The sequence below is a fragment of the Rana temporaria genome, chromosome 2 (genome assembly GCF_905171775.1).
Source record: "Rana temporaria chromosome 2, aRanTem1.1, whole genome shotgun sequence".
Taxonomy (NCBI): Eukaryota; Metazoa; Chordata; class Amphibia; order Anura; family Ranidae; genus Rana; species Rana temporaria.
This window is the reverse complement of record NC_053490.1, coordinates 276,835,058-276,852,761: the sequence shown is the minus strand read 5'-3', so window position 1 is coordinate 276,852,761 and position 17,704 is coordinate 276,835,058. Positions and strand designations below refer to the sequence as shown.

Here is a 17,704-nt window from a genome sequence, read left to right as displayed (position 1 = left end):
GTTTATCCGAGACTGTGTGGCCGGAAGTGGGCGCAAATACCTGTCTTTAGACAGGTATCTGCACTCCCCCCCCCCCCCTGAAAGGTGTCAAATGTGACACCGGAGGGGGGGAGGGTTCCGATCAGAGGGAGTTCCACTTTAGGGTGGAGCTTCGCTTTAACCACTTGACCTCCAGAAGATTTACCCCCCTCCCTCGTGACCAGGCCATTTTTTTAGGATACGGCACTGTGTTATTTTAACTGACAATTGTGCGGTCAAGCAACATCATACCCAAATAAAATTTATGTAATTTTTACCCCACAAATAGAGCTTTCTTTTGGTGGTATTTGATGATTTTAAATAAAAAAATTCGCCCTATAAACAAAAAAAGACTGAGAATTTTGTAAAAAAAAAAGCTATATTTTTTACTTTCTGCTATAGAGCATATCCAATAAAAAAATAAATAAAAATGTCTTTATAAATTTAGGCAGATATGTATTCTGCTACATAAGTTTGGTAAAAAATAAATCCCAATAAACTTATATTGATTGGTTTGCGCAAAAGTTACAGCGTCTATAAACTATGAAATATATATTGGATTTTTTTTATTTATTTCTTATACTAGTAATGGCGACTGATAGAGGGACTGCAATCATGCGGCGGACCGTCTGACACTAATTGATACTTTTTAAATATTGTGGGGACCAGTGCTCCGATACAATTGTCAGTGCTAAAAATATGTACTGTCACTGCACTAATGACATACTGGCTGGGAAGGTGTTAAACATTTAGGGGATCAAAGGATTTACTGTGTGCCTAAGCAGTGTTTTTGTGTGTACTATGTTGTGGTTTTACTAAGGGATGTGGTGGATATTATTCCCTGCTTTGCAGGGAATCAAAATCCATCACTTTCCCGCTGACAGGACAGATATCTGCCTTGTTTACATAGGTAGAGTTCTGTCCTGTTTCTCTCCTCATCAGCGGTAATGGCGGATATCCATGGGCTGGCACCAGCTGATCGGCTCGTGTTGTGTCTTATCACAGTATAGCAGGGCCACTGACTGCACGTGTGCCCCCTACCCAGAAGGGCCAGATCAAGTACTAGGCACGTGATCTGGCACAGAAGAGGTGCTCTGCGGTTAACCCTGCATGTATTGTGCAGGCAGATCTTCATTATCAGTTGTAACCAGGGGTGTACTGACCACATATGGGGCCCCCGGGCAATAGAAGATTATGGGGCCCCTGGGCTTACAGATGGTCACCACGCCAGGAGGCAGTGCAGAGGTGGGGCAGCTAAAATCTCAGGATTTTCACATCAAAAGCATGTCGGTTTCGGACATATCAGGGACAGATGTAAAAAAAAACAAAGATTTTTACATACTGTGCCTGGTTTTACTGAGCCTGGCAACTCTGATGGGGCCCCCTAGTGGCATGGGGCCCTCGGGCAGTGCCCGAGTGACTCAATGGTCAGTCCACCCCTGGTTGTAACTAGATTTGAACACTGTCTGTCCTAACAAAAGATTAAAGGTGTAGAGGCTGGGATACTTGCATTGTATGTTAATGATGACAGACTTGGGACACTCTAACATTGTGTAAAAATCCTTGCAGTCAAACATTCCTCCTGAGAAACATCCTAAGGGTAAAATATATTTTTTAATATTTTTTTTAGGCATTTTGTGTGAATATGAACACATAACAAACATACAAATAAACACATAGTTAGGGATTTGTAAAATGTTACTGCAAAGGTGGAAATATGCTTTACATCTGGTATGAGATTGTAGTTTGCATATTTTGCATTTTCTTTGTTGAAAATTGAAAGTTTTTCCCATGCTGAGGTCAAAGATGCAGCTTTAGCTTAGGGTGGGTTTTAAAAGTGATTGCAGTACCCTGCCCATGTACGAAGGGCACACTACATACTCTCTTTTCTGGAGATGATCACTTTATCTGGAGCATAACTGGAGGAGAATGATTCCCATTCAAAACCATACTCAGCTGAAGTCGCATATTGCAGATCAGTAGGAGGAAAGCGTGGCTCAGTTTTTAATTAAGAAAATTCAGTCTCGGAAGCACCACATATGACATCAGATTAAGCCTAAGGCCCAAAGAGTACACCATGAATCCCATGGAAAATGAGGTCAGAACAAGCACATGACGCTTCCCTATACCCATAAGTAAGTAATATTACAGTTGTATGCAGGATAAAAATTCAATATAAGCAGAAATCAATTTTATATAATGCCATACTTAGATTCTTCAGGGAGATCAAGGTCAGCTCCCATTTATTAGAACATTATGGGGAAGACAATGAAAGTGCAATATAATCTTGACCGCTTTGAAATTTTGGTCACAAAGGTTATTTTTTTCTTATCCAGCTGTTCAGAACAATAAAGTCACATATTCGAGAGCCGCTGAAGACACCAAAAAAAAAAAAAAAAGGAAACAGCAGGAGAATTTTGAAGATCTGTCTCACAAAACAAAAGAGTGGTTTACTATTTCACTGCAAGATACCTGTAAAATGTGGGTATGCTTTTGCAAGACAACAACAATAACTTGAACCAAATTTAAAAACAATGGGGTTGATTTACTAACTTCAGCTTGTTCAATTAAGCTTTGACGAACAAAAAATGGAAGCTGGAATCTAACTGGTTTCTATGCAGAGCTGCACCAGATTTTGCACTCTGAAGTTTTACTAAATCAAAGAATGTTAAGAGAGAAAATTTGCATAACAACTGAGTTTTCTGTTTAAGTATATTTGTATTTTTTTTTAAGTTTAAAGTGGTATTAACGACCTCCTGCCTGTAGGACATCATATAATGTCCTGGACTTGAAGTGGACATATATGGATTAAGCCTGCAGCTACAGACATCATCCAGATATCTTTGTTTTCATACAGCGATTTCCTCTCTTGTAAAAGCCATCCTAGCAGTTAATTAGCCGCTGGATGGCTTTTACAGATGGCGCCTGGTCACCATAGAGCTGGCGGTGGACTGGATGGTCCTTGGCCATCTCTATGATCCTGGGAGGCTGAAAGCAGCATCATGATGTCACTTCTGGCTCTGGCAGATGTGAATACTATTTTTTCGCCTGAAAAGCAGAGATAATTTTGTTTTCTTTTTTAACTCATGCTTTCCAGGGTGCAGGAGATATCTGGGGTCTTATAGACCTGTCATGCCTTATTCCTATTACAAGGGATGTTTACATTTCTTGTAATAGGAAAAAAATGATAACAAAGAAAATTAAGGCACAGTTAAATAAATAAATACATCTAAAGCACCCCTATCCCCTTGTGCTTGCACGCGGAAGCAAATTCACATATGTGAATGGTGTATTGCCATGAACATAATAACTAGAGCAATAATTCTAGCATCAGACCTCCTCTGTAACTATAACTGGTAACCTGTAAAAAAATTAAAGCATCGCCTATGGAGATTTTTAAGTACAGTGGTTTGGCGCCATTCAACGAGCGTGCACAATTTTAAAACAAGACATGTTATCTATCTATTCACATCATCTTTTATAGTTTATCACAAAATTAGGTTATATATTTTGTGTTTTTTTGCAGTAGAGTTCGTTAAAGTGTATTTTTTCCCCAAAAATGACATTTGAAAAATTGCTGCGCAAATACTGTGTGACATAAAAAATAGCAACAACTTTATTCTCTAGGGTCTATTAAAAAAAAAAAAAAAATATATATATATGTATATATAATTTTACATATTGTAGTTTACCAATCCATAGTTGTAAGGCTGTATCTAGCTGCATTAGTTCTCTTTTAGTTCTCTTTTATAGTATTTTTCTCTCTGCATTCACCTGGCGATCTGACCAGAGAAACCCTTGGACAGAAGCATTGTTAATCTGGGGAGGGGGGAGTGTTAGATGCACTAGCAAATGTAGATACACTAACAAATAAAAGCCAAACTCCAGCTCCCACTTTTTCATCAGTTACTGCTTTTCTTATGGGATAAAGGTTTTACATAAATAAATAAAAGCTGACCATTGTAAGTGCCCTTTAACTGCTAAATTTGCAGGACAGCTTGTTCTGTTGGAAAATAACAGACATATTGACCGGATCACCAGGAAAAAAGAAGGAAACAAAGCCTAAAAAAAATAAATAATGCAGCCACCACATCTAAAAATTGGTAAGCTGCAATATAATCAGTGTTTGCTTTTGGGTTTATTACCGCTTTAACGTCTGAAATGTGAAGACAGAAAATAGACGAAACGATTGACTGGAAAACTATTTGTTTTACAAAAGATTAGAATGTTTGATAATGACAAAATCTGCAAAAGTAAAGGACAAGCTCAGTTTTACTAACCTCTTTCCCTTACTTCCTAGGCCCTTAACCAATCTAAGCCTTGAGACAGGCCATACATTATTCAACCAGGGGTTGAAGAAAAGGAAACTGATTGATTCAATGGCTGTGTTGATGGGGGAATCCCTCCCACAGTGCTATTGTATTCTGCCGATGGAGAATACCAGCAGAAAACAATGATCATGGCTGCCTGGCTAAAGCCTCCAGCAGTGATCACGCAAAACAACCCTGACAGGCCAGTTTCACTGAAGTAGATTGATGGATCAACTTCAGTACAAGCAGCCTGCCCCTAGACAGATCAAAATGTGTCTGGTTCCTGCTGAACCGGCAGAATCTCAGTCTATGACTGGCTTAACTCCCATCCAAGTGCTTACTTATCTCTTCCTGATGGCATTGCCCGGGCAGCAATTTCCCATATACTTGAATAGGCCATAACCTTTCTGTTGGAGCATGGACCCATTCAAATCTATAGAGTTACTGTGCAGGCAGTACAGGGCAAGGTTTTGGGAAACAAAAGGGTTTAAACACCAGAAGAGCCTACTGTTGAAAAGGTCAGTAAGGACCTGCGTATGGAGAAAAAAGGTAGAGTTTATTTTCGTAAACTTGACCTTACCCTATGAAGCTGATCTAAACCCAATCACTAAAAGCTCATATAACTTTTATACATTTTTGCATTTTTTTGATCAATTAATGCCATTTGAAAAGTTGTTTTCAATGTACAGATTTTATTAAACAGATACCTGGTGATCTTGCTATAAAGGTCCACTGTCACACATGCCCTTAATGAAGACTACAAGTAGCCAAGCCAACTCACATTATGAAGGTATGGTCTACTGTAGTCACTATTAGGAGTCTCATCCAGGGCAATGATGTGCAGCCATTGCTTGAGTGAAAGCATGTAGACAAAAAGTGACTGACAAAAGATGGTGGAAATCAGAAACACTCAGGAGTAAAGTAGTATGAAATAAGGTAAAATCTGCATTTTATGAAAAAAAAAAAAATATGACAAATGTTTATGAAGCATAGTTACATAGTAGGTAAGGTTTAAAAAAAGAAACAGGTCCCACCTATGTGTGTGATTATAGAGTGCTTTAGCAAATTAAAATGTATCAAGTTAGAGTTTACATCTGCTTTAAAACTGCCAATGACAATAAATTAGGGCATTTTTAAAATCAATCACAACATCATCATGTGTATGGTTAAAAAAGCTGCTTAGAGAATTTTGCAGCTATTGGGCTATGAAACTTTAGACATTCAAAGTTAATCAAATATGATTTGATTCAGGTTCTGTCATGGGAGAGGAGACAGATTGTGTGTTCCTACTAAGTAGGAATAACGACATTTCTCCTCCTCTAGTCACTCCCATTCCCCCACAGTTAGAACACACAGTGAGGGAACACATTTAAACCCTTGATCATCCCCTAGTGTTAGTGTCAATGGTCCCAAAAAAGTGTCCAATCTGTTTGCCGTAATGTCACAGTCCCAATAAAAATCGCAGATCGCCGCCATTACTAGAAAAAAATAAAAATAAAAAAAATTACATAAATCTATACCCTATTTTGTAGACGTAAACCAATTTAATATATGCTTATTGCGATTTTTTTTTACCAAAAATATGTAGAAGAATATATATCGGCCTATACTGATGAAGAAATTCGTTTTTTTTTTTTATATATAAATTTTTGGCGATATGATAGCAAAAAGTACAAAATATTGTGTTTTTTTCAAAATGTTCGGTATCTTTTTGTTTATAGAGCAAAAAATAAAAACTGCAGAGGTGATCAAATATCCCCAAAAGAAAGCTTTATTTGTGGGGGGAAAATTACATACATTTTGTTTGAGTACAACGATGCATGACCGCGCAATTGTCAGTTAAAGCGATGCAGTGCCGTATCGCAAAAAATTACCTGGTCAGGAAGGGGGCAAATCCCTCCAGGGCTAAAGTGGTTAAGCCATTTTTGAATTTATTAGGCCAGGCCACCTTCTTCCATTGCTCTGTGGTCAAGTTCTGATGCTTGTGTGCACATCGTAGGCACTTTTGACTGTGGGAAAGGGTCAGTATGGGCACCTTGACCAGTCTGCAGCCCTGTAGGCAACAAATTATAATGCTGACTAGGGATGAGCTTTTTGTTCGATTCGAACGTATGTTCGACTCGAACATTGTCTGTTCGTACGTTCGACGAATTTCGAACAAAACGGGTCGTTCGCGCCAAATTTGAGTGACTCGCAACGGCCCATAATTCACTGCGGCATTGCACGCTGATGATTGGTCAAGCATGCACCATGACCCTGCATGCTTGGCCAATCACAGCGCGCAAAAAACGAAGAACCATAATTGACCAAAGCCAGGGTGGCTTTGGCCAATTATGGCTCAGGGGGTTTAGTGCACGCCCCACACTATATAAGGCCGCCTGCAAGTAGCTACTACAGTAGCTCATCTATTGGATCAGACTACACGGAACAGCTCTTCCCAGCCATGTGCATCAATGAGCCTTGGCTGCCCAGGACCCTGTCGCTGGTTCACGTCGTAGCTTTCCTTCCTTTGACCAATTTTGACAGATCCTGACTGGGAACATCCCACAAGAGCTGGAATTTTGGTGATGATCTGACCCAGTCATCTAGCCATTACAATTTGGCCCTTGCCAAAGTTGCTCAAATCCCTATGCTTGCCCAATTTGTTTCTGCTTTCAATACATCAACTTCAGGGAAAACATGTTCACTTGGTGCATAACATACCCCACCCACTTTCACATTCAGATGCCATTGTTATGAGATAATCCATTGTATTCACTCTACCTGTCAGTGGTCATAATGGTATAGGTGATCGGTTTATATAGCACACCACACCACAGTGCTTTACGAAGTGGAGAGAGAAAGTACAGCTACAATGCAATTAAGTAAAGAGGAAGAGGGCACTGCTTGTTAACGCGTGCAATCCAAAATGGAAAGTCAAATGATAAAAAATATTAAAATAAATAAATATCTGTGAGGGAAGAGCTGAGAAAGTCAAAATCAAAGAACAAAAAAGTTCAATAGTTAGAGGTGTTATAGGCTTTTCTGAAGAGATTGATTTTCAATGATCGCCTAAAGATGCCTAGAGTAGGAAATAGTTGGACAGATTGAGGTAAGGAGTGACAAGGGATGGTCCTATCAATCATTCACCTCTCCTCCATTTATAGATCCTTTTTCCCTCATAGTACCAGCTTTTATGAATGGCGGAGGTAAGTGGAAAAGTCAAACATAGTCAGGCACTCCTGACAAGAGCTTGTGACAGCCCCTTAGTTCTATTAACCCCTGCTGCACTGGAAGATTACAGCAGCAGAAGTGGGGTAGGGGGCATGGACATTGAGTGACTGTAAGTTTTGTACCATGTGCCAACTTTGATGCACCTAGACTTTAAACGTAACTACTTCTTCCCTTCAGTTACTTTTTTGAGTAGTGGTCTATTTATGTAGACTGTGCAGGTACGCAAGGGCCTATCTATCTATCTATCTATCTATCTATCTATCTATCTATCTATCTATCTATCTATCTATCTATCTATCATATCTGTCTATCTATGTATCCTATCCTATTGGATATCCCTTCCAACTGGCTCAAGAACATCTCCAAAAATGACTATTTCTGACATCTCAAGCAACCAATCACCTTGGGAAAAAAAGGGAAGCACCATACCACTATATTGGCTCCTTGTTTTGTAACCATCTCACTTTTCCACAAACACCCCCAGATCCCCTAACCTGCCAAGCTGCCATTACAATAAATGAGGGAAGGAACTTTCTTCTCTGCTCAACCTCCTGGAAGGAAATCCCAGCAGCCCCCAAAGCTCCTACCCTTGCAGCTACTCCCTGCTACATTACCATGAACCTACAATTACATAGGGCCTCCTGCATCTATATGGAACCTCTCAATTCTACAGTATCTATTTCCTGGGACTGTTTCTCCCTACTGTAGCCTTATTCCTTAAGGTCGGTCTGTTTAATGCTCCCTGCTACATTACCATCAACCTCCAATTAGAAAGGGGCCTCCTGCATCTACATGGAACCTCTTAATACTACAGTATCTATTTCCTGGGACTGTTTTTCCCTACTGTAGCCTTATTCCTTAAGGTTGTCTGTTTAATGCTCCCTGCTACATTACCATCAACCTCCAATTAAGTAGGGCCTCCTGCATCTACATGGAACCTCCTAATTCTACAGTATATATTTCCTTGGAGTGTTTCTCCCTACTGTAGCCTTATTCCTTAAGGTCGGTCTGTTTAATGCTCTGCTTTTTTTTTTTGTGCCTTCCTTTGGATCAACTGTGGGTATAGAATTGGATATATTGGATAGTACGATATTTTATTTTTTTATTTTTTTATGGTTGAACTAGATGGACTTTTGCAACCTGACTAACTATGTAAATATGCCGCTTTCCCTTTTTTTTTCTAGCAACATTTTGTTTTTCTAATGCTGCCTTCTGTGCAGTGCAGTGTATATATCTATCAGATACTGAAGAGTGGTGACTAGTGTGGGGATGGTGCATCCCTATTGTGCATGTGTGGAAGTTGCATAATCACTAACACCCTATCAATGAAAGAGACAAGAGCTTGTGTGTTTTCTCACGCTATCCCTGGCATTTGCATTACTCCTTAGTTTTCCTACAAAAAGTAGGCTTTGCCCAGTGTCATTGCTTGTTAAGTGCTACTGCTTGAGAAGTGTTTGTGAAGTGCCTCACCTTATAGCCAATCACCCTACTTTCCCGCTGACATTGCCCTGATGCCAGTGTCAGATTAGACAGAACTGTTTGAATTCCTGCTTCTTTGTTTATGATCAAAGGATGGTTAGTTACTACATTTCTACTGGTAAGAACGATGCTAGGTAAAGGCTGCCCCTGCAGAAAAGTCTCTGCTATACTATTAGCACCTTTTTATTTATGACCTAAGGGCAATTTTTTTGCTAGAGAATATGTTTCTATTTCTTATACAGAATAATCACTTCAGAGACAAGCAGATGCACATTTGTATCACTGTCAGTGTGATTAAAATCTAAAGAAAAAAATCAGCATCATGCTGTCCCAGAAGTTTTCCATGGGCATTCATCAGCTCTATCTGAGATACAGTAGCTCTCCAAAGCTAGCTCAGCAGTCCTGAATGCCATAAATTTCAGTGTGCAGGGGGAGTTTGTTGAAATTAATACACGGTTATACTTTAGGAGCACCGAATGCAAATGATGACAAAGGAACTGATCCAAGAAGTTTATGGACACCTAGTTCATATTCTTAAAACGGTTTCAAAACACATACATTTATTCATTTGAGTGACGTGATGGTTTTTAATCAACTATACTGCTAACTGTACAAAACTGCAAAGAAACCTAATCTCAGATAAAAGGACCTTGCAAACTAGGATTGGATCATTTATTTATTGGTGACAGTATTGCACAGTAACGGCACTCTTTTTGAGTGTGGCTTTGATATAAAACCCTTAACCTTTGGAATCAATTACTAAAAAAAGAAAAACAGCCCAGGATGTACCAAGCTCTGTTTGTCCTATATATTATAAGCAAGTTGTGTTTATTCAGCTCCAGTCTCATAGTCTATAGTGCTTGCCCTACATAATCATATTAGTAAATAAGGAGAGAGAGGCCTGGCGAAGGTGAGGTCCTGCTGTCAAGCTCTGATTAATTTTTTATAGCACAGGCCCTTCTTTTTGCTGCATTGAGGCTGTATGGATATTGTATAAGCTGTTTAAAAAATAGCTTTTCTTTAAAGGGGTTTTGTTTTTTATTTTCTAAATAGGTTCCTTTAGGCCTCTTTCACACTGGGGTGGTAGGTGCGGTGGCGGTATAGCGCCGCTATTTTTAGTATCCGGCCGCTAGCCGGCAATGCGCTTCTGCAGAGGTGCATTGTCGGCGGTATAACCGCGGTGTTGCCATTGTTTTCAATGGGAAGGAGCGGTAAACACACTGCTCCTCTCACCGCTCCAAAGATACTGCTAGAAGGACTTTTGGAGCGGTCCCGCCAGCGCATCGCCTCAGTCTGAAAGCACTCAGGCTTTCACAATGAGACTGCAGGGCAGAAGTTTTTCAGGCAGTATTTATGCGCTATTTTTAGCGCTAAAACCTGAAAAACTCCTCAGTGTGAAAGGGGTCCTAAGCTAGTGCATTGTTGGTTCACTTACCTTTTTCTTCGATTTCAGTTCTAAATGTTTTTTTTCTTTGTCTGAATTTCTTACTTCCTGTTTCTCCTCCGTAAGTTTGCCACCATTATCCGAGCCGTTCTGGCTGGGGGTTAGTCAGTCAGAACAGCTTACTGAGTAGGAAATGGAAGTGAGAGATTCAGACAAAAAAAAACAAAGAAAAAAAAAACATTTAGAAGGGAAATGGAAGGAAAAGGTAAGTGAACCAACAATGCACTAGCTTAAAGGAACCTATTTAGAAAATAAAAAACAAACCTTTACAACCCCTTTACCCAGTGATGTGATTGGCCTCAGGTGATACATTGAGATGAATCAAAACATCCCACATAAGTTGTACCTGTTAATTTGCCAATCTTCCCTTCTCTACATCTACTGTATTCAAAGTCCAGAATTTATACAGCCTGTCTGAGCTGTGAGGAAAAAATGAGGTAGAGATATGACTTTACACTCTGTAGAGCTCAGTGAGGAGAGCTCTGAAAGCTGATTGGAGGGAAGGAACACACCCCTTTCTCACAGCACATAGGAACAGAGATAAGGCTGTCTCTCAGCTGAAGGTCCCTTCCCTGTCACCTTTTTTCTTTTGGTATCTGTAAAGCTTGTCAGATGTGATTTATGTTGATATCAGAGGAACGAAGCAGCAGACAGAAATTGCACTTAGTGCTCCTAATTGAGACAAGTACACACTATAGAGGGATATGCTTTGTTCATATTTCATGTCTATGGTTTACAACCACTTTAACACATTTTAGGGCAGGATAGCATGTTTCAGCTAATGCAGGCACATAAGACTGCCTTCTTATAGTCCAAAGTGCCTAGGCGCCCCTGAACTTTCTAACCAACTTACTGAAAACTAGAGCATAGACATTGCTTTGCCTTGGTTCTCACCAATAATTAATGTCCAGTGTCTAAATAAATTACCTTTTGAGAGACACAAGTATTGCCACAAGGAATATGTGTATGGGGAATCAGTGTGTCTATACTCCAGTTTTTATAAGGTTGGCAAATACCATATTGTAAGGGCTGGTGCAATAATTTTTGACACCAAAGGAGAAACCTAATTTTGCCGCCCCCTTGGCTCCACCCCTGACTCCACCCCTTTGCCTTGCCCTTGTAACATGTGATCTACCTGACCCATACACTGACCTACCTACCGACACATACACTGACCTACCTACCTGACACACTGACCTACCTACCTGACACATACACTGACCTACCTACCTGACACATACACTGACTTACCTACCCGATACATACACTGACCTACATGACTCCTATTTTCTGCATTACTCACAAACAATCCCCCATCCCCCACACGCTTCTCGATGTAGATGAGGAGGATCCATCCTCCTCCTTTCCTCTGCACTTCATTAACCATCACATCCGGGCTCTCCTCACCACTGGGTGGGCAGTATTGATTAGGTGTTCCCTGCCAGCGTCGCCATCAAGACGCTCCATGGTGTCCCTGCTGGCCAGGAGGTCAACTAACAGAAGCTATACCACTCGATGCTCCTATCTCCACCAACCCCCCCCTCCGCTGCTCACACAGACACACAGCATTGCACCAGAGGGACCCGCTGGAGCAAAGTCCCAGAGTGGCACTGTGCGAGGAGATGTGACAGTGGGTGCTCAGCGGGACATTGGCGGCACGCAGAGGACTTTACTTCACAAACCAACCAATAGGGAAAAAGTCCAGGCCTTGGGCAATAATACTGACTCCAAAAGTATAATATTGTCACGGTATGGGCTGAAAAATCACAGAAGAAAAAAGCGACTCCTCTGGCACCTGAATGAAGGATGCAACTGAAACTAGGGTATTGGGACTGTTATTGCCACCTAAACAGTTCAGCCCAGTTAGGAAGCACACTTTCTACTATTTAGCGCCTAGATGGTCTAGGCTTCTTTCTAGAAACAGACCATCAAGGCCTGCCCAAAAAGATGGCATTTTTACTTGTCATATTGTGCCCATATCTTTATGCCCCGTACACACAATCAGGCTTTTGACTGGCCAAACTAACATCGGAATTCTCTATCTTAACTCCCATGGAATTCCTCGGAAAAAAGTCAGATGGGACATACACACAGTCGGAATTTCCGACCGTCAGTCTGACGGAAATTACGATCTTGTGTACGGGGCTTTACACACTTTACAACCTAAATATTTCTATATCTTTGCATTGTGGCTTTTGGTTCATACCTACTATTGTAGGTAAACCTCCCCAGACTGCGACCTCTAATGTGGCCACCATTTTGTACAGCTGTTGACTACTAATAGTTTATTATATTTACCAATCAATTATCCTTTTTTTGGCAACTCCTCACCCTATACTATAGCAAGTACTGAAACATCTTCAGTCTTGTGGAGGAAATCTGGAGAATGTGTTGTAAAGTATTTAACAATTCAGTTAGCCAGAAAGATTTTTGGTGTATAGCTGCTTTTATCAAGATCAAAATATGGACACAGCAGATGTATTGCAATAAATTGCAATATAACAAGATGTACATTCTCTAGGCTATTTATATGGGCATGGTACGCCTGAGTAACTTCCAATACAAAGTGAAGATGAATTATCTCTTATATAACACATATATCTTTCCAGCGATAGCTGTTCCAACTTTGCAATATTTTAATATATCAAAATGCTCCTCATTGTAACTGCTGTTACCTGTAAAGGTTCTTCACTGTTGAAAGGTATGCCGCCTCAGGATTTCCTGTGATGAATAAGTGGCCTAGGCAGCGTATAAGTGTTTCATATACCCCAGGACTATTACAGTCTCTTTCTCACAGCTCTATGATATGTTAGAGGAGCACAAGGGTTACTGAAAATAGCAAGGCTCCAGAGCATCCATTCCAACTGTCGGTGGCAGGTCACCAATAGACTGAAATAAAAGAACTGGTGTCTAAACACCAGGTAAATAGGAATACATGAACAGGTAAAACTAAATGCACCATAAAAGAATTTGGATTTTAGAATGATGATCTATATTTTAATTGAACTAGCTTGTAAAATCTATAATACTGTACAATGTTGTTGAAGATACGTCATCACCTAAATATACTGTGTGTTTCATGTTCAAATATGTTATGTGACAAAGGGTTTTTATAGGTCACTCCACAACACATGAGAAGATGAGACTTTTCACATTGAACTTCAAAACATTGTCGATTTTCCTAGTCTCCAGGGTAATTCATTCTATGGAACAATTGAGTCACAGCATTCCTAAATTAGGAGCCAGCACTGAAAGCAAGGTTCACCAAACAATAGTCTGCATACAATGTACTCAATCTGATCAAGCCGTATTCTCCCTCTATGAACTAATTCTGTCTTTGTTAACTCATAACTGATGACTTAGCTGGTAATTTTCAGCATTTCTAATAAACCAGCACATGTGTCTCAGCCATTGAGTATTAGATGAATCGCTACATCACAAAAAAGTGTTTTACAATTACCCCACTGTGACCTTTTTCCTATCCGAGTTTTCTTTTTTAAAGGAAAAGTTTTCTTTGTCGGTGGCATTCATCTAAAAGTTTCCAGACCCTGCCATGGAATTTTTCTTATGTGGTTGAAAGACTTTAGATGGAATAAAAGCATTCATTAATTAACTAAACCGGGGGGGGGGGGGGGGGGGGACCCTGACTCACAAAATACAGGAAACTAAATGGAAAAATGTCCTGACCATTCCTTCAAACCATGCTACAGTAGTCAAATCCGTGTTTAGGAAAAAAAAACAGCAAACACTATTGCCAGAGTTATCACACTACGTAGGATAGTTCTCTATAGCAAGACAGACATCAGACTAAAGGAAATGAAAAGCCAATCAATACATGTGTCAGACAGTTTTCCTAGAAGAGGCGATAGATAGATAGATAGATAGATAGATAGATAGATAGATAGATAGATAGATAGATAGATAGATAGATCAACATGATAGAAATAGACAATAGATAGAAAGATAGATCGATAGATAGCTAGAACAACCTGATATAGATAGATAGATCAACTTGATATAGATAGAGAAATAGAGAGAGCAATATGCCCGCAGATAGATAGATAGATAGATCGATAGATAGATAGATAGATAGATAGATAGATAGATAGATCGATAGATAGATCAATAGATAGATAGATAGATAGATAGATAGATAGATAGATAGATAGCCAGATGATATATAGATAGATAGATAGATAGATAGATAGATAGATAGATAGATAGATAGATCAACCTGATATGGATAAATAGATCAACCTGATATAGATAGAGAAATAGAGAGAGCAATATGTGATAGATAGATAAAAAGAAAGATATATATTATACATAAGTGATCAGCTGAAAGATAGACAGATGGATAGATCAATATGTTATATAACTAACCAGTTATTAGATAGAGATAGATAGATAATAGATAATAGATAGATAGATAGATAGATAGATAGATAGATAGATAGATAGATAGATAGATAGATAATCAGTTTAGAGGATGAATGTATGGATGGGCAAATGGATGGATAAATAGATGGCTGGGTAATGGATGGATGGATAGAAGGGTGGATGAATGGAAAGATAAAGTATTCATATGTTATAAGCAACTTGTTTATTTTCAATTAAAAGATACAGGTCTTTTCACCAGGAAATGACAGAGAGTGAATTGTCATATTGCACATTGGCTTTTCTTGCTTAGTGATAAACATAGAAACCAGGCAAGATTCTGCATTCCTTGCACATGGCATAAACATGCTGTAGAAGAAGCAAGACTACAAGATAAGAAGGTAAAGCGGAGAAATAAATGATTTCCCTTGGTTGGAAATCTACAAGTTTTCTGATGTGTAGCTGATAAGAAAGTCATTTCTGTGGCATTTGTGCTTAGTCAAGACAACTGCGAAAATGTTAAAATGCACTACCGGAAAGGAACTCCAGAGCACTACTGCACCCAGAATACACATGGCCTGATCAGGATGACAACAGCCATGGCTGAACCTCAATGACCACTGATGCATCAAATCACCATGCTAAAGGAAAAAAAAAAACTATCAAATCCATGCATACACAAATCATAGCAGTGGCATGGTCATCACAATTTGCATGGGCCCACCTGAATCAATTCAGTAAGAGTACAATATATGTGTTCATTATATGACCCTTTTTTTTTTTTTTTGGCTTTTTCACAGTCCAAAAAGTTCAGTTTGGTAGCTAAATGTCTATATTTTTTAAAATTCCTGTATGGCCTCATCTTTTTGAACACAGAGCTACTGGCCTTATCGTTCCTTCATGTGTTGCAGTTAGCAAGGATTATACAGAGAGACTCATTATACAAAATGTGTAGAGCAAATGTGAGAAGGCATTCATCTCACACAGGGAATCAAATGGTGATAGAGACAGACTGCAATGCATGCCAGGCTGTGGGTGACCCTAGCCCATGACCCATACATAGCCTTGGTGTGAGTCGAAGCCGGTGTGCCCCAATTCTCAGCACACACAACATTGACTCTAGGGCTCTGGTCTCTTACCTGGTCGCTGTTAGCAGTACTTTATAAGGTGGGAGGCTGTATCCTGCCGCCTGGGATATTCCATGATCCGGGATAATTTTCTTTCCAGATAAAGCTTCACATGTCCCCAGATAAGTTTATTCCTGCGGAATGCATCTGCCACTATCTGCACTCTCTACACAGGACTTGGGTGTATGGGGAGACACTAAGAGCATCTATGGTCTTTCTATGTATCAGGGAGCTATTGATTATGTCCCTGACGTTGTCTATGCCTATGGTGCCGAAGCAGTGCTTGGTTTTAATAAGGTTCATGTAATATTCCTAATGTACAGATTGTGCACTAAAAGCTGCATGCCTATCTACCTACCTGCCTCCCTTTCTATCTATTGCATCTGATTTTGCTATGTGTGCCTATTATTGTAAACAAAACAATTTTTTTTTAAGCACACTTTCTTTAGCTTTTCGTCTATTATTGTGACACAGAGCCATATGTGGCTATTTAAATGTTTGCATTATGTTCCATTTGTTTGTTAAGTGTGCAAACATCTTCCATATTCAGTATGTGTCGGTGTGTGCTGGTAATACTGATGTCTGCTTTGCCTCTACGTATCCAGTCTCAGTGTTAATTAGTATTTTGATCAGATCTGAATAACTGAATTCACCTAGTTTGTGTAATTAGTCCATGCTTGGCTGGGTGCCTAGATATGTACATGGGTTTGCTAAGAATGTGTACTTTGTGTTGGCACATTAAATCCAGGCTGATCAGTTTGGCTGGAGCGTGAGAATTGACCATCTAAATGCTGTAATCTGAGTCATGTTCTCCAAACTGTGCAAGTGTATATGAGAATGTGATGTACCAAAGTGACAGGGTAAGTGTGACAAGTAGTGTGCGGCTAGTGACACTGCATGTGTGGCTAGTGCTGCTGCGTTTTGCACTGTTTTTTTCTTTTCTTTTGCAGGTGACACCGTCTCTTCTGTAAAATGGGTGAACGATTCTGCTGTATGCGTCTGGAGAAGTCTCGTACTAAGCTAGTATGTGCCACACGATGTAGTGTATACAGTATATCTCCACCCGGTAAAAGTCAGTGTCACATCATGATCTCAGTGGTCCTGATGACGGAGCTTGGATGCAGCCCGGGGCCAGAATTCTGGCGAAATCTGCGATGCCTAAACCCTGCGTTGGCTTCTTAGTGTCAGGATCCCGATGCCCACTGCTGTCTTCCAGCGTTGATGCTGTCTGTGTCTATTTACCCAATGCCAGTCTTCAGTTTCCCGGTGTCGAGATGTGATTTTTTTTTTTTAGTGTCAGTTTCCGATGTAGGTTTCCAGCGATCAGTTGATGGATATCAATGAGGCCCTGTGCGATCTGTCCAGCAGTGGCAGATGTGCCCTTGTCTGTACGTGTGCCCCCGCTCTCTTCCTCGGTATCCCTCCCTGTGTGTTTGTACCAGGCTCAGTCTATCTTCTCCTCCATCTCTTCGCTCTGCACACTCTGCTCTGTATCCCTCCTCCTTCTTTCCCCTGTCTCTCCCTCTCTATCCCTCCTCCCCCCTCTCCCTACCTCCTCCTTAACTCAGTATTTCTCTCTCCATTCCTCACTCACTAACATCTCCTTCTCTTTTTTTTTTTTCTCATTATTCTGCTTTTCACTACTGTTTTTCCCCTACACTCCACTCTTCCATTCCCTTTCCTTTATATCCTTGTTTCATTTCACTGTTCTACATCTTCCAGTTTCAGCACCATCA

General features: G+C 40.1%; 1 protein-coding gene across 9 annotated transcripts in view; it reads right to left on the bottom strand.

Annotated features, from left to right (window-relative positions):
- Nucleotides 1–17,465, bottom strand: part of ADGRB2 (adhesion G protein-coupled receptor B2) — a 609,344-nt gene extending 591,879 nt beyond the window's left edge. For all 9 annotated transcript variants that reach the window (XM_040337071.1, XM_040337074.1, XM_040337076.1 and 6 more), the window contains exon 1: nt 15,981–17,465. The gene's annotated coding sequence lies outside the window, so the exon portion shown is untranslated. The remainder of the gene's footprint in view (nt 1–15,980) is intronic.
- Between the last annotated feature and the right edge of the window lie 239 nt (nt 17,466–17,704).